At 39.0% G+C, this 23,244-nt stretch overlaps 1 protein-coding gene across 2 annotated transcripts in view; it reads left to right on the plus strand.

The window, feature by feature from the left end:
- The window catches only part of CB1H4orf45 (chromosome B1 C4orf45 homolog), a 98,602-nt gene that overhangs the window by 54,853 nt on the left and 20,505 nt on the right, over nucleotides 1-23,244 (plus strand). The window lies entirely within an intron of this gene.

A 23,244-nucleotide genomic window follows, 5' to 3' on the forward strand; every position in this document is an offset into this window, starting at 1 on the left:
CTTGTTGAAGGATATAGCTATTATCATGTGCAAAATTAATGAGTTCCAGTCTCTTTTTGCTCTACCACAACAACATAAATTACCGAAAAGAGAAAAGCCCTCAAACCCCATGTCAAAAACCTACTAGTCACTACAACACAATCCAAGACAACAAAAGATCTCATTGGGCAATTCCTGTAACTTACAAAGCAAAGCTTATGTTTAAATCCATAGCGAAATAGTTACAATTTATTTCTTGCAAAGCACACGTTCTCATTAAAATATCCACCTCACTTGTTCAGATAACATTGCAGGCATCTATCTACAAATGCTCTATCAAATATTTCTAAGCCAAAAACCTCATTAGAGTCCACTGAAAATCAAAGAAACTTCAACAAACTTTGGTGATAGAAGTATGAAAATCTGCTGTATTTATTTAAACATAGAAAACTTGTTAGAAAGTATCTGAGAGGGACACCTGGGTGGCTTAGTTGGTTGAGCATTAGACTCTTGATTTTGGCTCAGGTCATGGGATCGAAACCCACGCTGGGCTCCATGCTCAGCATGGATTTAGCTTAAGATTCTCTCTCTCCCTCTCTCTCTCTACCCCTCTTCTTTGCTTGTGCACTCTCTCTCTTTCTCTAAAATAATAAAAAAAAGAAAAGAAAAGAAATAAAATATCTGAGAAATATTGAAGCTTTGACTACTTTCCTTGGATGAAAGAATGTTGGCTATATTCATTTTTAGGGAATATGATACGGATTATGCCAGGTCATGACATGCAAACATTTATAAGAAAAGACTATACTTAAGGAATTGTGGATTCAATTGGGAAATTGGAGATTATATATATATATATTTGTATAAATTACAAAACCAATCTGCATATATTAAATACTGACTGTGTAATGAAGACAATTATAATTACAAAATGATAACTAGAAAAGTTTAAAAGTTTTTAAAGTTTATTTTTATTTGACAGAGAAAGAGACAGAGCAGGGAGGGGCAGAGAGAGAGGGAAAGAGAGAATCCCAAGTAGGCTCCATGCTGTCAGCACAGAGCCCTATGGGGGGCTCAATCCCACAAACCATGAGAACATGACCTGAGCCAAAATCAAAAGTCAGATGTTCAACCAATTGAGCCACCCAGGAACCCCTCTCATGCTTCTTAGTAACTTTTAAACATTACAAATATAATTCATGTTTGCGGCAACAAATCAATCAATATAGAGGTTTATTAAGAAAAAGTTAATAACCTGCTCTATTCCATCCAGCTCATGATAAAATATTTCATTACAAAGGATATTTATGGGATATAAAGACTTGATTTTTCTAGGACACTACTGGGCCTGAGGGTCAGAGAAGTGTTCACCAAGTAGGTAATTATTAAGGTGACTTCGGAAAGATGAGCATAAGATCATTCCTGGCAGAGTGAACAGCATGAGCAAATCTCCAAGGTGGGAAAGAGTATATCAGATTAGAACCAGGGGGGCTAGACTATGGGGATCAGTGGGAGGGAAGCAAGATGAGTGTCAGATTTCATAGAACCTCGTAGCTAGGTTAGGGAATTTGGATTGTAACTTAAGAACAAAGAGAATTCATTGGGTGATTTAAAGTAGAAAGCAACATGATCTAATTTTTAAGATTACTCTGGAATGTTGGACGGCTATGTAGAGAAAGAACTGAAACTTGTAGGAAGATCAGCAAGGAGACTATTTCATAGGCCCATCTTGAGTTTTCAGTATAACTTGCAAACAAACCAAAATAAATTGTGATTATGGAGGCTATGGGGGAGGAGGAAGGATTTGAGTTTTCAAGGAAATGCAGGCTTTAAATAAATGGAAAAAAAAAAAAGAGGACACGGTATTTGCAGTCATCATGGGGAATAAGAATGTATTCAGCATTCTGATGAAGCAGATTTTAACATCCTCTTAATTTTACAAGTGAAGAAATTGAATTTCAGAGGTTAAGTTCCATGACCAAGGGTCACAGTGCTAAATATTTCAGCCAAATTGACTGATCCCATTGATCTGGGTTGGGATCTGGGTGTGGATATTTTAAAAGGTCTCTGAGTCATTGCAATGTGCAGCCTGGGCTGAGAACCGCTAGTGAAGACTGAAGAAAGAAGGGGACTGAGCCTTGGGGGGTGCCCACATTGGGGACAAGATGAATGAGAGCTACAGTAAGAGAAAGGAGCCCTGGAGGAAGGGCCCTTGAGACAATAGAAGGCTTGGAGAATTTCAAACAGAGGTGTTTAATACAAGGAAATGGAAATCCAGGAAAACAATAACAGACAAATGTTTGGAAGTTATCAGTGGTCTCAAAAAGCGCACTGAAGGAAGGGTAGGATGATTTGAGTCAACACAACCAGCACTAAAGCATTTTTGTCCAAAAGAAAAAAAAAGAAGAAGAATTTTTGTTCGCTGACATAATGGAGGCAAGTTTACTCTGTTTTTGAGACCAGAAGTCCAGTAAAGGACAATGAAAGGATTTCCTCCATTCTGAGGCATACTTTTTAAACTTTGGCTTTCTTGAAATCAGGATGTGTTTTATAATAGCTGTTTACAAATGTTGTATACAGATGTGGTGCCTCTTTTTTTTTCCCTCCCACGTAAAGCTGTTATTAAATCGACGGTGTGTTATACAATTTATTGCATCCTAAAGGCCAATAAAGATATATTTTGACAAACATGAAATGAAAACCTGCCCTGTGCCAGGTGGTCAGAATTAAAGAATTAATAAGCAGGGTCCTTCCTTTCCAAAAGTTCACACACACACACACACACACACACACACACACACACACAGAGATGTAAACAGAAGATTTTAAAACAATATACGTTGATGGAGAACAATTGCAGTAACTGTGTGTGGGCTACTTCTATTTTCCCTTCTGAATTAAAGAAAACATTCTCTTGTTTCAAATATCTTAAGTTTCTCTAGATATAGGACCCTATGGTTAACTCATTTTCATAAGGTCTCTTCTATTTGCACTTGGGTGTTTTCCATTATATACATATGGTATTTCTAATTTCAACAAGAAGCATAAAAAGCACAGATAGGAAATGAAAGAATAGCTTACAGTCAGATTAAAAGAGGTCATAGGAGAATGCCCTGTAAACAGTCAACCAGTAGGGCTTTTCATTTTAAGAAGTTACGTGAGTTCTGCGGAAGCTGCATGCCTTTACTGGAGATCGTGGGGCATGGAAATATTTTGTTTTCTTCTTCTTTTCCTTATGTTTCACACAGTGCTTGGCATGTATGGGCACTCCATTCATATTTGCTGAATCAGATATAAAAGACAAATCCTAGTTCTTATACTCCTAATGGTGCAAATTGGTATAGATCAGGCCAGAGAAGCTGGAGGAATTCAAGCAATGAGAACTTCCTGAGAGAGACGAAATTTAAGCTGGGTTTAGAAGGAAGACTTTAGGAAAATCTCTGGCTGCCTCCTTGGGTGGATTTTTTTACTCATGCAAATGAAAGACTTGCTGAGGTGATTATATCAACAGAACTATTCACAGGTAAATATCGTTCCAGGAAGGAGCTGCTGACCTGTCTCTGACCTAACGTCATGACAAAGTTGCCTCTTTGCCAACCAGAGCCCATGATATTAGCCACTTATTTGCTAATTTGTAGATTTATCTTAGGGATGGTGTCTTAATGAACACTTCAAGTTCCTGTGGACAGTAGATGGGGGTGGAGGGCAGTTGTCAAGAAGGCTGTAAATTCCAAGGTAAAGACAAGCACACACGATGTTAGCCAGGAAAAGAAGAGCAGCAAAAGTTTTAAAGGATCAGAAATAACGACAGCCTTCTCTATCTTTTCATTTACTTGGGAGTCACAGAGACACGGCTCTTTCCAGAGTGCTGTTTCTCCCGATCTGCTTTCTTATTGTCTGCCTTCTTGTAATGACAGGATTTGCTAGTCAGCACCATCCTCAAGACGTACACAGCATGGCATCGTTGAAAGAGTGCTGAGCTGAAAATCAAGAAAGGTGGTTTTGCCAGGAATTTATCCTTCCCAAGGAAATAATAAAGGAGATCACAAAGGTTTTGCTAAAAGGAAGTCCAACAGTGTTTGCAGTAATACAAAGTCAGAAACAACCTAATATCTCCCAAATAGGAGACTGTGAAGAGTTAGAAAGCAGTATCACAGTGATTAAAGCCTGGGCTCTGCAGACAGATTTCCTGAGTCAAGTCTTAGCTTTAACACCTATTAGCTGAGACACCTTGGAAAAATTTTTTAAATTATGTATGCCTCAATTTTCTAATTTACATAATGATGGTAGCAGAATCTACTCCATTGGGTTGTTACATAGATGTATTGTTATATACATAGCACTTAAAATAACACTTGTGGGGGCACCCGGCTGGCTCAGTTGGTAGAGCCTGAGACTCTTGATCTCAGGGTTGTGAGTTTGAGCTCCACATTGTGTGTAGAGATTACTTAAAAATAAAATCTGAAAAAATATAAAATACTTGGTATATGCTAAGTACTCAGTAAATAGTGTGACCATGTAACTTATCACCCAGTACAGGATACTTTTGAGAGTGAAACAGAAAACTAATCAAATGGGTCACCTGAACAACAAACTAAACTGAACAAATCAGGCTACTCTATTAATAAATGTTTCTATTAGTTAAATAAATGAAGTACATTGAAATAATATAGCAAATGCATTTATTAGAATTCATATTATACATATTGTTAGCTAAAAACAAACAGTATAGAGATTTAGTATGGGATATAAATTCCATACTACATCTCTAAGTTAATCTCCCAAAAGTAGAACAGAAAGTCCAAGAGATGGAAACGAAAAATGGAAAAATATGAAAATAAAAAATCAATTAAAATTAAATTAGTCTAATAACTTACCAATAAGAGATCTAGAAAGAGACCAGGAAAAAAAAAAAAAAAAAAACAGAAGGAAATCAATAATACAAGAAAATTTCTCAGAAGGGAATAATATGAATTTCCAAATTGAAAGTTTTCATCAAAGCAAAAAAAAAAAAAAATCCAAAACAAAACAAAATATAACAAGTCATGTCACTGACAAACTTGGTTATCATAGGGATGAAGAGACCATTTAAAAGCTTTGGAAAGGACAAATGGGATATATACAAATGATCAGGAATCAGTAAGTTATCAGACTTCTTGACAGCAATACCAAACTCTAAAAGACAATGGGACAATGCCTTCCACATCTGACGCAAAGTGACTTCCAAACTAGAATTCTATACCCAGCCAAACAATCAAGAGGGAGGGTAGAAAAAAGACATTCTCGGGGCACCTGGGTGGCTCAGTTAAGCTTCTGACTCCTGATTTCAGCTCAGGTCATGATCTCCTGGTTCTGGGTTCCAGCCCCCTGTTGGGCTCTGTGATGACAGGGTGGAGCCTGCTTGGGATTCTCCGTCTCCCTCTCTCTCTTTGCCCCTTCCCTGCTCTTGCACTCTCTCTCTCAAAATAAATAAATGAAACATAAAATAAATAAATAAATACATAAATAAATATTTTCAGACAAGTATGTACAAAAAATAAATACACCTCAAAGCATTTTGTCCTAGGAAGCAACTGGAAAATATAGCAAGACAATGGGGGTATAAATCAAGAAAAGACAAAAGAAGACAACGCAAGAAATAAAAGACTCAATGCAAGAAACAAATTTCCTTTGACAGGCAAAGAGAATTCTCAAGGTGGTGTTAAAGGAACATACCAGGAATATGGTTATACAGGGCCCAGGGATCTATCAAATCAGATAGGAACACGACAAATGGAGGCTTCAGAGAGAGCGTTTATTGTATGCAAATATTGGGTTAACTTCCAAAAGAACTAAATGAGCTAAAAAGTTGTTGCTTTTGGAGAAGAGAACATGGGGCAGGGAGCAGGGAGCAGGGAGAGAAAGGGAGTATTGTTTTTACTACAAGCTTTTTAGTACTATTTATAGGTATTATGTACCTATACCTAAATTATTTCATTAAAATTGAAAAAAATTAACACTGCATTATGCACAATGTACAAGCATTTTATTTTGATAAAAATAACAGTTAAGTAGAATAGTCAACTAGAACTTTAGCATTTTGGGCCCTTAAGTTGAAAAAATTTCTGTCTAAAACTAGAACTTCTAGTATTAAAGAAATATTCACTGACCTGAATAAACAGGGCCTTCTGTTGACTCCGAAAGGTGTAACATGTGCCTGTATCTGGCATTAGTGAGGGGATGTGTAGAAAATTGCTGGTTTTATTCCATAATGAAACACTGCCAAAACCAGTCGTTAAACTAGCACAGACTTAATGACAGCCACTATTTTAAAATATATTGGTATATAAACGTGTGCTTTTTTTCTTGGAGCTGTTTTCCTCAAAACAGCCATAAATCTTGACAGCTTTCTATTTTTAAGGCTGTCCGTGCCTGGCCCACTGGAGGGATTTCCGTTGAGTGTTAAGTAACAATATTCTGTAACTTTTGAAATCATCAGCACCTGCTTCTGTTTCGGCCCCTTTGGTCCATTACCTAAAAGCTGTCTTTGCACTTCCTTCCACCAAGCCTCCTCCCCTCCAGCCTCCTCTTCAGCTGGGTAGAGAGGGATGTGGGGGTTTCTCATCGAAGCTGCAGGTGTTGTTAGGTCAGCACAGAACACCCGCAGCTGTCACCACTATAGCACCACACAAATAGCTGGTGCCCATTTATCTATTCAATAAATGTCCACCTGCCAACTGTGTCCCAGGCACAGTGCTGGGTCTGGGGGTTCGGGTGTGAACAAAACAGACATTATTTCCTGCCGTCTTTACATTCTATCAGGAAGGCAGGGCAGAAACAGCCTAAAACACGATGGATAGTTTAATTGTAGGACGTGCCATAGGGAGGAACGCAGGATGCATGTAAATGTTTCTTATGGAATGAATTAATATTCCTCACCACAGGACGCACTTACAGCAAAAGGGTAAAATGCAACCATTTTGGAAAATCTACTGTTTTTGAAAGAAAAGTGAGCCAGATAAGAGATGGTGTTGTTACTCCTAAGAGGGAGCTTACTAGGCTATCACTTGATGCCCAGGTGTTCCTTTCAGGACGTGGCTCTTCACAACACATCACTCTCCGTATAATTTATGAAAGATACGGGTGTCTGAAGTGTGTAAGAAAGAGGCACTATCAATTCCCTGGCCTATCATCTATAATTTCTCAGCATTTCAGATGTCAGAACTGTAGCTCTTAGAGCCTGTTCAGAAGACCAGGGTTACTGAGAGAGCAGCTGCTGGGCCCAACAACATGGTTTATGGCAATGAAATTCAAGCATGCCTTACAAACTAATAGTAAACAGATGAGCTAAAATTTTAGGCCCAGGCAAAGAGAGTTTACGTACTGAAAAGAGTACAGAAAAACAAGAATGAGGTATGTTATAAGTGTTCAGCATGTTTTTATTTCACTATTACCTATTCAATTTGGTAAAGCCGCAAGCATATCGTGATCATGATAATCTTAAACATTCTTACATCACCAACATTTATATAAATGGTTTACAAGAGATCAACAGTATCACTTAGCTAATATCTGTAGCACCAGATGAAGCAACAGAATAATAATCACCCAGCCCATTTAATGTGCATTACTATCATTTCTGCTTATCATTATTTCCTTTACCTTTTTATAAGCCCACTCATAATTTTAGGTTTCTGTAACTGGAAGATCAAGACTCTGCAAATGGACAGGGTTGTGCTTAATCCCCTTATCTCACATGAGAAGATGTGGATCTTATGTTGTCATAAATGTAGATGCTCTCTAAACCTCAGTTTCATGGAAAAAGGGGATAATCTATCTCATAGGGTTCTCTTGAGAATGGAGAGTACTACAATATATGTAAATATATGTCATGTCCATAGCATGGATATGACACACAAGAGGTTAGTTCCCTTCCCCATTTTAAGAAAGTCTCAAAAGGACCACAGAATCGGCCACTTTCTTAAGTCTTTCTATTCATTTTTGAAAACTATCACCTCAAAATTAATTCTTTAAGTTTTTTTTTTTTTAATGTTTATTTTTGAGAGAGAGAGAGACAGAGACAGAGACAGAGCACGAGCAGGGGAGGGACAGAGAGAGGGGGAGACACAGAATCCAAAGCAGGCTCCAGGCTCTGAGCTGTCAGCACAGAGCCTCACGTGGGGCCTCAAACTCACAAACTGTGAGATCATGACTTGAGCCAAAGTCCTATGCTTAACTGACTGAGCCACCCAGGTGCCCCTAAATTGATTAATTATAATTTTACTTTCTTCCATAAAATTTGTCAGTGAGCACTAGACTGTTTTGAGATACATTATTTGCTTTCTGCTTTAAAAAGAAAATAATCATTGGGGTGTATGTGTGGCCCAGTAGATTACGCATCCAACTCTTCATTTTGGCTCATGTCATGATTTCGTGGTTCATGGGTTCCAGCCCCACGTTGGATTCTGTGCTAGTCACACAGAGCCTGCTTGGGATCCTGTCTCTCCTTCTCTCTCTGCCCCTTCCCTGCTTGTGTTCTCTCTCTCTCTCTCTGTCTCTCAAAATAAATAAACTTAAAAACTGAGAATAAACTGAGGGTTGATGGGGGGTGGGAGGGAGGGGAGGGTGGGTGATGGGCATTGAGGAGGGCACCTGTTGGAAGGAGCACTGGGTGTTGTATGGAAACCAATTTGACAATAAATTTCATATTAAAAAAATAATAATAAAATAAAACAAAATAAATAAACTTAAATTTTTTAATAAAAAAATTATCATTAAAATTTTTTTTTCCATCTTTCTGGTAGGGAATAAACCCATTTCAAAGATTTTGAGTTTGGAAAAACTTCAGCTTTTTGTAGTGGTGAATTTAGTATCTGTGGTATATCATTTATCATCAATGTTAGCATTAGGTCTGTGATGGGTACATTTCCCCAAACATTCATTGAGCACAGTGATGGGGAAGAGACCTGCAGTGCTCAGATGGGCTATTTAAAGACTAAAAACAAGGGGTACCTGGGTGGCTTAGGTTAAGTGTCAACTTTGGCTCAGGTCGTGATCTCACAGTTTGTGAGTTCGAGCCCTACATAGGGCTCTGTGCTGATCATGCAGAGCCTGGACCCTGCTTCGGATTCTGTGTCTCCCTCTCTCTCTGCCCCTACCTTGCTCACGCTTTTTCTCTCTCTCAAAAATGAATAAACAAAAAACCAAACCAAAACAAAACAAACAAATTTAAAAAATGCTGTGAGAGTCCCTGTAGCAGGGATGTTTTGAAATTATTAATAATCAGAAGGACTTCTCTTGTTCAGCATGAATTTTAATCCAAATTAATAGCCTCCTTGATATTCAAAGAGTAAATACACTTTTGTGACTACTTTGGTTTATAGGCTTTAATTGGACCACTCATTTATTGAGTCAATAAATCAATAAATATGTTTGGGGTACTCTCCTTTCCATCAAACAGCTCACAGTGTTGTGGGGGAAATAGACATGCAGATAATTTGGAAACATGGACAGAACAAGGTTCTAGCCACACAGGGGTATTATGCATATAACCCAGCACAGGGGTGAGGAGAGGAGTTACAGAAGGCTCTCTGTGGAGGAGTGTGGAAAGGTCAGGTTAGGTAATAGAGGATGAGTAGGGATGCAGAGACAGAGTGTTCTCAGAAGAGCAGACATCAGCAATAGACATTCAGAAATGATAAATAACATTGATGGATGCATAAATGCTTTAGTGCTCCTGGACCCCAAAGTGTAATGAATGGTGCAGGGGCAGATAAAGCCAGAATTGTGGTCAGGACTTAGACTATGAAGAGTTCACTTTTTTAAAAGTTTTTATCTAAATTCCAGTTAGTTAAGATACAGTATAATATTAGTTTCAAGAGTTCACTCTTGAGTTCTGGCTTTTAGAAGATGGAGAACTCCAAGAAGCAACTTAAATTTTATCCACCTATCCTTTCTGCACAGTACCCAAAGTGGTAAAATCAAGTTTAGATTTTGGATAGGGGATGGATATGAGGGGGCATCACTGGAGACAGGGAAGAACAGGCAGGAGTCTGTTAGGGCCAGGAGAATGATGGCAATCTGCAGGGATGGGAGTCAAGATGGAGAGGAGGGAACAAATTCCAGAATTAAAAAGGATGAAAATTGTCAAGACTTAGGTATCAGGTGTAGAAGATGAAAGTAATATTAGAGGCAGTGGCAACTCCCAATTTCTAGTTTGAGTGAATGTTTTTTTTTTTTTATTTGAGAGAGAGAGAGAGAGAAAGAGCGAGCAAGCAGGGGAGAGGGGCAGAGAGAGAAAGAGGGAATCTTGATCCCTCTGACCACAGGGCTTGATCCCATGACCCTGGGATCATTACCTGAGGTGAAATCAAGAATCAGATGCTCAGCCGAGCCACCCACAGGAACCCCATGAATGATTTGATAGTGGAGCAACTCAGACCAAGCACAGAAGGAGCATCTCCATTAAAGAGAAGAAGGTAAGGAGATGCTGAGTTCAGGTGGATGTGAAGTACCAGTGGGACATCCAGTAAGAGGCAGATAGATAATTATGTCAAACTATTTGAAAGAACTATGCCAAGGAGCTTTTTCTGTCATCATAATTATGTTGTATCTGAAAATACGTGGGTGGATGAGAGGAGAGAAGACCAGAGGAATAAAGGCAGAATTTTAGGGAATTCAAACTCTGTTTGAAAAAGGAGAAGAACCATGTCCTAGAAGAAACAAAGGAGAAACAGGAGAATCAGATGTCCAAAGCGAAATCAGATGTGTATTGAACAATGTCCACTGAAGAAAGTAGACAGGAAGTCATCGGAGACCATGGTGAGACCAGAACAAATAAAACAATTTGGGAGAAGAGGCAGGAAGGAGGGAGGGAAGCTCAAGTAGGGTGGGTTGAGGTATGACTGGGAGATGAAGTGGAGTCAACAAGTACAAGGCAAGGTTTTGGAAAATTTGGATAAGAAAGGAAGAAAATATAAATAGTAATTAGAGGAGGTGAGGGGCCAAGTGTAGGCTTTTTTAGGATGGGAGAAACGTTATCCTAGAGAAGACTTCACTGCTGTGGAGCAATATTCTTGGTTAAGTGGTGATGCGACTGTGGGCTCAATGGCCCAGGTCAATGTGGAGACCACAGATGAAGAGAAAAACACCCTCATTCCCAGAGACTGATAGGGTTTCCTCAACTAGGTAGTTGGGGATGTTCTTGTACATGTAAATGTGGGGTAGGCATTGATGGTGGTGGTTGAAAGAGTGTACAGCTGATGGCCTCAGTGTTCTCCATGGAGTATTTTTTGTGTGTAGATTTTTTTATGGTGGTAGAATATACATAACATAGAATACTATTTTAATCATTCTTAAGTGTACATTCGATGGTTCATGAAGTGTTGTGCAAGGCTCTGTCCTCAAGAACCAATGAAAGTAGTGGGAATGAGATACGAGTAGGAGTCTTGAGGAAACAAGGAAGGTCTAGGACAGCTGTTGAAGACATTCACTAAGGACAACTAAAAAGCTTGCTGTCCTGTAGAGTAGTAAAGGCTCAACTGAGGTTGGAGACTACATGTCTACATCAGCAAGGATATCCAGTGTCCCATATCCACCTTGACATAGGAGCCAAGAAAAACTGGAGTCAGGGCAACTGCCCACATTTTGGAAAAGGAAAATTATATCTGTACCTCATAACATACAATAAGATAAATTCCAGAGGGACTAAACAATTAACCACTTTAAAAGTGAAATGTTATAGAATAAAATATACAGGAACATTCATATTATGTTTACATAGTCTGAGGGTACAGAGATGTCAGGCTGTAGCATTAAGCCGCTGTAGAGAGTTTAAGAGTGTACTCTTCCTCACTTTACCTCCAAATGTTGCTTCATACTTACAATAGGATCCTTAGGAGCATCTTCGGTTTATACCAAATAATTTGAATTCAATTTTCAGTAGTATCGCCCCTGTTCCTTATTCCATCCAAACCGTGGACAACTATAGTGCCAAGTAAATAAGACAATTCCTGCCCTCAAAAAATTATCATTTAGGGCGAAGAGACCCATAAACAGATAATTATACTAGAGTATATTAGGATGCAGTGATAGAATATTGAGTCAGTCAAGATTGATTGATTACATATTTGTGTCTGACTAGGTCTGGTACTGTGTTTATACACTTAACAAAGTGAAACAACAAAGTGCAAAATAGGCAGTATTTTAGAGGGTGCAACAAAAACACGTATCTGGGATACGAAACTTTGAGGGAGGATCAGGAAGGCTCCCTAAGGTCCCCTGAGCTGGAAGGATGTGTAGGAGTTAGCTTCTAGAACTGCTGTTTTAAGATTCCAAGATGCTATCTCTTTAGAGATGTGGAGATCATATTCAGATACATGACTTCAGATGTCCAGATACATGTTCAGATACATCATGTTCAGACACATCACCTTCACATGTTCAGATACATCACCTTGAAGCACATTCCCACATCTTTGACAAAAACTTTTCACTTCTGGCCTCCATAGTAATGTGTAAAGATGGTAGGGTTTTTACAGAATGCTGTAGCTTGCTTTCTGTCTAGCAGCCTAAAGGCTAACTCATTAAAATTCACAGATGAATTACATGGTGGGCGGCAGAACAAATGTTTTCTACCCTGAGTCCAGCTAAAGCCTTCAAGACAGTTTCTCCCTGAATCTAAGTCACTCTTTGCAGCTGCTCAGTAGGACATGATTCAGGCTTCACCTCCTCCTCCAAATCTATCAAGACACAACCCGACCCTGGATTTTTTTGCTTTTTGTTTTTTTGTTTTTATTTTTTGGTTGTTAGCTGCATATGGTAACAAGAAAGAATAGGAAAACGATACTGGTTCCACACTTGGTTTGAATTTGGAACCATGTACATATCTTACAGGTAAGATATGTGTGTTACCTTATATCTTCCCTTTAATTTATAAAATAATTTAAATATAAAATTAAAAAAAAAACTGGATGTGTACCCAGTTGATGGTTTAGCCTACAGAGAGGAAATATTCCAAGGGACTTTAAAGAGTAGTAGTTTGAGTACAGTGTCTGGCGGGGTATGTTCTAAGAACAAAAAGAACTTCAATAAGCTTGGGAGAAGTGTTGGCTGTGTTACTCTGACTGCTGTGGGATAAAGCAAATGAGCAAGAATGTGATGTTCTTATTCAATCATTACTGGGTTGGTTAATTGCCAGGATTCATGAAGTGGCAGAAAGGAAATACAGATGTTCAGATAAAAGAGCTAAAAATCAAACTCAGAATGGGATTGGGAGCTATATATGTGCACATATGTTTGATTGTACATGTTTCTATATATTTTTTCATGGCTCAATTTGCTATGAAGGCCTAGACATAGGAACCAACTCAGTAGCTGTGAGCTCTCCTACTACCCAGATTCTACTCTTCATTTATTTATTTACTAATTTTTAAGTAAGATCCACACCTAACGTAGGGCTTGAACTCCTAACACTAAGATCAAGAGTCGCATGCTCTACCGACTGAGCCAGCAAGGTGTCCCCAGATTCTACTCTTCAGATACTTCTTCCACTAAAAGGAACTGGGGATTTTGGAGAAATGGTTGATTCTGGATCTAGAGAAGGAAATGGAAGACATAGGCATGGTACATCATGCCATACCAGATGAGGAAGCTACCCAAAACTGCTACAGTCCTAAGGGACTTAGGAGCCAAACCTGAAGAGGATCCCATCAGCCAAAAATAGGACAACTTTAAGTAAAGGGTAATAACTACAGTGGATTAATAGATATTATACATACATATACATATACATGAACATTTATGAGTTTATAATGGCTACTTTAAAAACTACAACAGGGGCACCTGGATGACTCAGTAGGTTAAGCATCTAGGGACCCCTGAATTTGGCTCAGGTCATAATCTCACAGTTTGTGGGACTGAGCCCTGAGTCACACTCTGCCCACAACACAGAGCCCGCTTGGGATTCTCTCTGTCGCTCTTTCTCTGCCCCTCTCCCCATTGAAAACATTTTTTTTTTTCAAAGTTTATTTGTTTGTTTGGAGAGAAAGAGAAAAATAATATGAGCAGGGGAGGGGCAGAGAGAGAGAGAGAGAGAGAGAGAGAGACAGAATCCAAAGCAGGCTCCAGGCTCTGAGCTGTCAGCACAGAGCCCGATGTGGGTCTCAAACTCACAAGCCATGAGATCATGACCTAAGCCAAAGTCGGATGCTCAACCGACTGAGCCATCCAGGAGCGCCCCACCCACCCAAATTTTTTTCAAAACATACAACAAACTGGTCATATTGGAGGATTCCAATAAATCAACTTATTATTTTAAAAATGGGTGAATAAAAGGAAATAATCAAATATTAATTTTGACTTTCTAATATTAACTGTACCACTGCAAACCAAATAGAAGTTGAGATAACTTTTTAATAAGCAATATAATCTAGCTAATAAAGAAGGAACAACAGAATTAGGACATCACATCTTTGAGAACTGTAATAAATTAGTGAATCTAGGCACTGATTATCAATGGCTACCAAAATCACAAAAGAGAAACAGTCAGATATTATGTACCTCTGGATGGAAATACCACCACCTAGAAAGTTATTGTGGGCTGAACTGGCCCCCCCCAAATTCATGTGTTGAAGTCCTAACACCTAGTACCTCAAAATGTGACTGTATTTGGAGATGGGGCCTTCAAAGAGGGACTTTTTATTTATGTATGTATGTATGTATGTATGTATGTATGTATGTATGTATGTATTTATTTATTTATTTATTATGTTTATTGTTTATTTATTTATTTATTTTCAGAGTGGGAGAGAGAGAGAACGTGAGCATGAGTGGGGGAGGGGCAGAGAGAGAAGAAAAGAGAGAATTCCAATCAGGCTTCATGCTTTCAGCACAGAGCTCAACACGGGGCTCAATCCTACCAACTGTGAGATTATGACCTGAGCCAAAATCAAGAGTTGGAAGCTTAACTGACTGAGCCACCCAGGCATCCCTCAAAGAGATATGTAAATTAAAATAAGGCCATCAATTAGTCCCTAATCCAATATGACAGATGTCCTTATAAGAGGAGATTTGAACACATACACACACATACACACACACACACACACACACACACACACACACGTGTGCAGGGAAGATCACGTGAAGACACAGGGAGGTGATAACCACCAAGTCAAGGAGAGAGGCCTTAGAAGAAACCAACTCTGCCAACACCATGATCTTGGACTTCTAGCCTCCAGAATAGTGAGAAAATATATTTCTATTGTTTTAGCCACCCAGTCTGTTGTACTTTGTTATAGAAGCTTTAGCAAATTAATACAGCAGTCTTGCCCCCAAAACCCAACGTGACTTAGATCAAACCTCTAAATCCAACTAACAATGTACAGGAAATAAGCTGGCAGCAGAAAATGTTAAATGACATCATGGAGATGTCAGAAGAATGTATTGTGGGAAGTTTTATAGGACATGTGGCCCAGTCTCTTCAACAAATAAATAGCAAGAAAGAGAAGAGAAGAGATAGGAGAGGTGGGGGGAGGTATAGAAGGAGAAGGAGAAAAGAGATGAAATAGAACCTACGAATTAAGAGAAACTCAAAAGATTTATCAACCAACTGAAGGCGTCAAACTTATTTGGATTCTGCTAAAAACATACAAACAGAAGGAACTAAAATTTTGAATGCTGACTATACAGTGAAATTGTTAAAATTTTTTTTTAAGTTTCTTTTTTTTTTTAAAGCTTATTCATTTTAAAGAGAGTGAGAGACAGAGTGTGAGTGGGGGAGGGGCAGAGAGAGAGGGATACACAGAATCTGAAACAGGCTCCAGGCTCCGAGCTGTCAGCACAGAGCCTGACGTGGGGCTCAAACTCACGAGCCACGGATGCTTAACCGACTGAGCTACCCAGGTGCCCCAAGAAAAAGAGGTTTTAAATTGTTGAGAGTGATACCAGAAAGATATGATATCTTAGAGGGGCAAGATTAGTAAGTAGGATAGAAAGGAAATAAGACTGGCTACAAATTAAAGTGTTTAAAGTTGGGTGATGGGTACCTAGGGATCTTTAAACTAATTTGTCTCTTCGTATGTGTATAATATTCAAATCTCCAAAGTGACTAAAATGGAATTGTATCAATTTTATCCTTAGTTAATGAAGGTCAAGATTCACCATCTGGATAGATAAACTTGTCCAAAACTAAATTGAGTCAATACTGTTACAGTCTTCCAGCTAACCTTCACTTGGATGGCTGTCAAGCAGCTGAAATAAATGTTGCTCTCCTTCCTTTGCCTTTTGGTTCTCTGATACTCACACAAGTAAGTGAGTGGTGCCCGGGAAACACCAGCATGAAGAGAAGCCCCGGACTTGATAATTTCAGAAGTCCTTAGCTGCTGAAATTGGCAGAACTTCCTGAGTGTCGTATATAAAATCTCTCATTTCTCTAGCAACACTAGGAATTATATTCCACATTCCTAAAATGTCAATTCCTAGTCAATCCAATATGCTGCCATTTCTGGTAAGATGTGGGACAGCTGCCTCTGAGTCTATGTGCTGGAGAGACAGTCACTTCCTATAAATCATTTTAAAATACTGAATGAGAGTCAATGAACACCTCTGTGTACTTCTACACCGTGGACACACTCTCGGCAACAGGAGCCTTGTGGAGTAAGCTATTCCGCAAAGGAAGACAACGTGTTTGATTTCGATTGCATAACCCATGGAACTGGAAGCCCAGCTGGCACCCAGAAGGGCAACCAGCAACGTGCTGGTGACATCACTGTGGCAAGGACAGCATTTTTCACATTCTGGAGCTCGGAGAAGACAATCTGGCAAAGTAATGAAAAAGTGTTCACTTAGGGTAATGTGAAATCTTTCTTGTTTAAATTAATTCTTTACTTCAACATAGTGGTAGAATATTTAACAAGCCTTTTGAATAAAGTGGTTTCACTTCCTATGAAGTAACACAATAAATCAAACCAAAACAATCACAATCCGAGGTCTGAAGCATATGGTGTGTGTAATTTTACAGAATTGCACAAGGCTTTGATGCTTTCCTTCTAGAAGAAAGTCTGAGAGTGAGCTTTTTCTACTTAAAAGAAAAATATTCTTACCGTTCGCGATCTCTTTCTTTTAAAAATAGCTTTTAAGCAATATTCTTATGTTTGAAATATGCTGGCAGTTTGGGAAGACTTCTCTTGTGTTTTCCCAAACACTTCTTTGGGAAGCAATTTCTTTTCTATCCTTGAGGCAGTATGTTTCATACTAATGTGAATTACACACTTCTGTTTATACATTTAAATAATCCTATCCACTTTTGCAAAACAGTTTGTGCCCATAGATACGGAGACCTGTTTAATAAATTTGTTTTTGAATTGCTAATGACATAGAACTGGTCATAGGCATTTTTGCTCTTTGGGGAAGAAGGGCACTATTAACCAAGAATAAAAGATTCAAACAAACATAAAAGCTTATCTTCTACATTTCATCATGAATGATGAACTTCATCACGAAGTGTATTGTAGTCAAATAACCTCTTAGTAATCATTCCACTCATCCAGGTACAGCAGTAAATAAGCAATTGTTTATTCATATACTAATGTCTTTGCCCTTTTGCCATGTGTCCATTTTACATGGACTGCCAGCTTTCTCTACAGTCTCCCAGAGGACCTGCTACACTACCGAACACAGACCAGGCGTTTGGTCAATAAACTCTAGCTAAGAAAACTAATAGCTAATAAGTTCTAGTTGTCTGCTTGTCTAAAGACAGAATCAGCATATAGACAGCTCTGGATCTTTGATGCTATAAATTATTCCAAATTGTCCTAATCATTCAACTGAATATTACTTTGAACATGTATCTTAAATAGGTTAAGTTACAACTCAGAGGTGGCACATCAATTTTCCTAGTATCCTGAAGACAGAACATTAAACAAGTAAGCATGACATATGCCTTCCAGATAAATCTCTATAAGCTCCTTTGAATAGGAATTACTAAAAATTAGCTTCTTTGATAAGCCTCTTTTTCTTTCCACTCAGTAGGAATCTCCTGGGCAACAATGAACCTCGGATAAATTCTATTGACGTTAAATTTTTCTCCATGAATAATTGCTGAATATAATTGCACACTCATTTTGTTTGTCCAAATATGAAATATCCAGAAAATATGTTTTTAATAATCTCTATGACAGCTGTTGATCTAGGATCAAGTAAGTGTTATCCCAGAGGATTAAGTTTATGTCTTTTGAAAACAAGACACAGCATCATCCTGCATGATTCTATAGGGCCAGGGAAAGAAGATCAATGTATAAGCGATAAGGTTGGACTTAACTAAATGAGGATATGGCTAAAACTGACTTGCAGCACCCCAATTTCCTCAGTTCTTCCTTTGTGGTACTGCCCCTTCAAGATATATTCTCTCTAGAAGGGCCAGGTAATAACGCTTTACAGTACCTCTCCCCGACTGGGTGAACGGGAAGCCTGGTCTCTGCTTGTGGAATAAAAGGAAACAGCAAGGCAGAGTCTAAGGGAGTATTTTCTCAGGCAGCTGGTGTCTGAAATCATACGACATATGTGACTGCCTATGTCAGCAGGAACACCCACTCCATCTATGTAGAAGGCCAATTCAGAAAAGGAAAAAAATACAATTAAAAACATCTTTAAAGCCCTAATGGTAATTCCTTGGCAGATTCTGACTTTAGGTGGAGACTACACCATAAATTCAGAAAGATTCTTCAAAAAAACAGGGGTCTTATTTTCTTGCAAATGTTCCAAAGAGAAAATAACAGAGAGAGAGAAGGCCTGTTCTCCCAGAAAGCATAGATCCTGCCAAATGATTTCTAAATGTGTTTCTCAAAAATTTCCATGTGCCATCCACGGCTGTTGAGTACTTCTGGAAATGGAAAGAGCAGAAATCAATGACCCTGTGAGAAAGCAAACATTTAAGGGAACTAGCCTGCTGAGAAAATAGGTAGTCACGCTTTTCAGTCACCATACAGATACAGCAGCAGTCTCTCCACAGGCCAGATATACACAGTTACATCATTTTATGATGCTGCAGGGAAAATGCTGAGGCCCTAAGGGGAAGTTTCCATATATTTTGCTCTTTGAAACTCAAGTGCATAACTGTTTCTGGGTCTATATTAGACAACCAGACTGACTCACTGGAACCTAAACAGTTAGTAATTTGTTTCTTTAACTGTGGAATCCAGAAGACCATAATTTTACCACTTATTAGAACTATTTTTAGCCAACCAGAGGGAATCCAAAAGATGTCCAAATAGTGGAAAAAGCTTTGCTCTTGGGAAAGACTGATGCTGGGTGGTCAATCTCCAGAATAAGCAGCTACTTTGATCAGTTTAAGTAAACATATTAATTCAAGCTGGTTATTTCGCCAACATACTGAGAGTTCACTGAATTGTTGGGTCATGAATCAAAGAGGCTGCCCAGAGTTTCCTATGGGTCCAACTCTAGTTATAAAAAAGGCGGGAACCCCAAAGACTGAGCAGAGCACCAGCCCTAGCAGAGCCCTGTTCTCAGCTATCCAGAGTGTTTTCTCTGGCAGAAGTGTCTAAATGAAAGTTGTTTGTCCCATCAGTTTTAGACAGTTACATAAGCGAGGCCCAGCCAGTCATTTCCTAACTTAGCACTGAAATCTATTTTATCTTCTCAGCCCATTTCTCCGCTGTCCAGGCTGCTAGGAAAATTTTGGTCATTTCCCAAGTAACCAACAATTTTTAAGGAAAATTCAGACATGTGTTATTATAAAAATAATACATGTTCACGGCTTTTAAAATTCAAACAGCAAAAGAGAGAGTATGAATTTAAAATCAATTCCACCTCATTCCAAACCCTCCATCACGGACTGTCACAGACCCTCCCCCTGGAGGTAACTACAAAGCTATTTCTTTGTATCTTTATACAAGTGAACAAAATGGACAAAAAACATGTTCTAGGTCAGGAACTCTGCTAGACATTGGAAACACACAAAAGTAAGAAACAGTTCCTTCCTTTTACTTGCAGATTTACTGAGAGTGAGAGTCACCATGACGACACCAGTATAATAGGTATACCACATAGTGTGGGGAACAAAGTAGGTCATGACTGTGGCCCACTGTGGAAGGTCAGACCTTGTAGAAGACGTAACACGAGCTACATTATGAAGGCGTGGGAAATAAAAAGGAGAACGTGGAAGTGGAGCTAGGAAAGGAACCTCAGCCATAAGGAATTGCATAAGCAAAGGCATGATGTGTTGAGGTGTGGCTAAAACGGGGTACTGGTTCAGGGGTGCGGTGGGAGGCAAGACTGGAACTGCAGGACAGGGGCCAGATTGTGTACCGTTTCAAATGCCATAACCAAAGATTTTGCGCTTAATTCTGGAGGCAACAAACTGTTGTTTTTATGTTTTCAAATAAGAAAGTGATATAATCAAATCTGTGTGTTAGAAAGAATACCTGGCACATAATGAGTGTAGAAAACTGTTTGCTGAATGGATGGAGTGGAGAAAGGGGAGGCCGAAGGAAGGAAGACTGGTGATATTGTAATAATCACAATGAAGGGAGCCGGAATTATAGAGGTGGGCATGGCGAGATGGTTTAGAGAAAGACTCAGTGGGACTTGGCAACAAATTAAATGTGGAGGAATGGAAGAGATGTAAAAGTCGAAGGCGATTCTGATTGTCTCTTTTGGGTGGCTGTGTATATGGTTATGCCATTGCTCAAAATAGGGAATATGGGAAGGAGAGGGTATTTGAGGGAGGAGCAGAGGTAGGGAGATGGGGAAATGAGGTGAGAGGCAATAAATGGCCAACACTTTATTGAATTTCTACCACGGGTCAGATACTGTTTTAAGTGCTTTATAAACATTAACTCATGAAACTCTCATGAAGAGTAGTATTATAATATTACCCCCATTTTACAGATGAGATTGCATAAGCTTAGAATCCAACAACTGAGTTCACGTCCCAGCTCTACTGCTTTTTAACTGTTTGATCTTGGATAAATTGCTGAGTCAATCTAACCTCAGCTGTAAAAAGCAGAAAATTATATCTACCATATGGGATTCTTATGAAAATTAGAGGTAATACATATCAAGCAACTAGCATAGTTCCTGGAAGCTCATATATCTTAATGAATGCTAGAAATTATTACTAGTTATGAGATATCCTGGTACTACGATCAGTAAGAATCTTGGAATTTGTGTTTAAATTACAGAGGTGAAAGTAGAAATTTTTGACATCAGTGTTTTGATGTGGGTTGGATCACTGGATGTAAATGCTATTTCCTGGTTTGGAAATGGGTGGTAGCATACCAAGAGATGAGAATCAAGGATGGAATTCTGAGATACCAATGATAAAGAAGCAAAAAGAATAAGAGATTCTTCTAAAAGAATGTAGATGAAGTAATATAAGGAGAGGAGAGACATAAAGAAAGAACTTTGGAAGTCCAAGTGGAAAAGAGGGAGGAGGGTAATGTCAACAACTGCAAAAGCTTCTGGGAAATCATACTAGAAAGTCTGAGAAGAGATGGTTTGATCTGACAGATGGGAAGGAGGCTGCTGTTGGCTGAGGTAAGAATCATCACAATGAAGTAATGGCAACAGAAAGCAGAAGGCAGAATATGGAGGAGGTGCAAATGAAGAAGTGGAAACAGAAGACACAGACAATTTCTCCTTAAACAGTGAGCCTCCATGACACTTTAAAATAATTCTGTTTGGGAAGCACTTCAGGCATAGTGCATTAAGGACCTCCAAAAATATACTCTTCCAAAAAGAAATAAGAGCACTGGGCAAAAATTGTCAAAATTACTTTTTTTTTAAAAACATTGGAAGCTAATAAACAAATACTTCCAATGATCCATGGAGTATTTATTTAAGAAAAAAATCACTGTGTCCCAGAAAGAACAATGATCTTTGGGTATTTTTAAAATTTTGTAACGTTTATTTTTTGAGACAGAGAGAGTGAGAGAGAGAGGGCAAGAGATAGAGCGTAAGTGGGGGAGGGGCAGAGAGAGAGGGAGACACAGCATCCCAAGCAGGCTCCAGGCTCTGAGCTGTCAGCACAGAGCCCTATGCGGGGCTTGAACTTATAGGCCGCAAGATTATGACCTGAGCCCAAGTCAGACACGTAACCAACTGAGACGCCCAGGTGCCCTGATCTTTGGGTATTTTAAATTTAAACTGCTCTATTCCCCAGAGACAAACCAAGAAACAGACTCTTAACTATAGAGAACAAGCTGATGGTTACCAGAGGTAGGTGAGTGGGGGGATGGGTGAAATAGGTGATGGGGATTAAAGAGCATACTTATGATGAGCACTGAGTAATGTATAGAATTGTTGAATCACTATATTGTACACCTGAAAATAATATAAAACTGTATGTTAACTATACTTAAAATTAAAAACTTAATAAAGAAATTAAAAACAAAATAAATTTCTCTATTCCCATTCTCCCTTCTCAGCTCCATGGTGGCCTTGAAAAAACCAATAGCTTCACAACCATGGTAGCTGTGAAAACTAGAAGCCTACCAGTCACTGGAGGGGAAACATGGGTTTGAAGCTCCTTGAAAAAAACTCATGCTCAGAGAAATGTCATATTTGATCCATCTTGAAAATCCCTGGAAAAGTTCCATTCTCAGGGCTTGTCGTTATTTGACCTGACTGTGTGAAGCAGCTGTGTCTCATGGGCATTCATCAAAAACCATTAGCAGCAGCTGTTTGATACCACAGCTGCCTGAGGGGACAACACCAGTGGGGCAAACAAGGAGAGGGCTACAAACATTAAAGTGAAAAACTGAGAAGTGAGATGTTCATAGGGGATTTTGAAAGGCTCCAACGTATGCCTAGAAATCTAGGAGGCTATGCACACGCGCAGTGCTGTGCACGTGCTGAGGAAAAACCCAAGAAGGTCCTAATCTCTCACCTTTGGCTAATCTTGAAGCTCTATGCAAGCAGGAAATGAAGGCTAAGGTGGAGTTGTCAGCTGCCTGCCAAAGCACTAAAGGCACGGTCTCTACACACACAACGGCCAGAAGACATATTGATTTGAGACATCTAAGGCAATTTCTATCCAATCAGTAGATGATCACCGAGCTAACTGGGCAGGAAATTCAGGAGGCACACATGACAAAATTTAGACAATTAGTCCAGGAAAATCACTTAACCAACAAACAGCAACAAGACCTAGGGAGGGGAAAGAAATCTCATGTGTCGAATTGGCATTATATTATTTGAAATGTGGATTTTTCAACAAAAAGGTAGGAGACAAACTTTGACGGTACAAAGTAGGGTGATAAAGGCTAC

This window comes from Leopardus geoffroyi, chromosome B1, assembly GCF_018350155.1.
Source record: "Leopardus geoffroyi isolate Oge1 chromosome B1, O.geoffroyi_Oge1_pat1.0, whole genome shotgun sequence".
In the NCBI taxonomy this organism is placed as follows: Eukaryota; Metazoa; Chordata; class Mammalia; order Carnivora; family Felidae; genus Leopardus; species Leopardus geoffroyi.